The following is a 759-nucleotide window of genomic DNA, read 5'->3' on the forward strand; positions in this document are numbered from 1 at the left end:
GACGGTCTGAGGAAAGAGGGAAAGTCACAATTAATAAGGAGTTATTAATTATGGACACGTCAGTAAATCTTTACCACGACACAGCAGGTTCCTTATTGGAGCTTAAGTTGAAAAAGCCGGCTTTTCAAAATAAAATGACTCCTTCAATGCAATAAATCACCACGTTATCATGATAACGTTGACTAATTTAGTCCAATTGAGTCTAATTTATTCTACAAACAATCATTATAAAGCGGTGAAGTGGCTTAAAGACGAGATGCTCAATCTGACCCACTGGATCCAGCAAGAAGTGAACTCAGTGGATCGGATTTACTGAAAGAAGTAAGACTTTAAAAAGTCTCTGCAGATAACTTCACTACAAGTCATCTCCTCCACACTTTCTCCCCCTCTTCCTCCTCTTCCTCCTCTTCCTCCCCCTCCTCTCATCGGGTCTCGGTGCGTTCCCCCGCCGCCCGGCGGGCGCCGCGAGGCGGGAAGCTTTACGCACCTGCAGCGGAGCGCCGGGAGCCGAGAGCGGGAGCTGCACCTGGTCACCTGTTGCTCTGCCGCGCGGAGGAGGCTTTTATAGCCCAGCACACACACACACACACACACACACACACACACACACACACACACACACACACACACTGAGGCGGTTCAAAGGTGAAGAGGGCATGTAAGGAGCATTGATCTGATAAAAGTAATAGTTTTGTAATAGTTTTGTGTTATATGAAGTATGAGGGCTGGAAAACATACACAGTGAATATGTATGTATAT

This window comes from Clinocottus analis, unplaced genomic scaffold, assembly GCF_023055335.1.
Source record: "Clinocottus analis isolate CAN_PGR_092001 unplaced genomic scaffold, fCliAna1.0.p SCAF_28, whole genome shotgun sequence".
Classification (NCBI taxonomy): Eukaryota; Metazoa; Chordata; class Actinopteri; order Perciformes; family Cottidae; genus Clinocottus; species Clinocottus analis.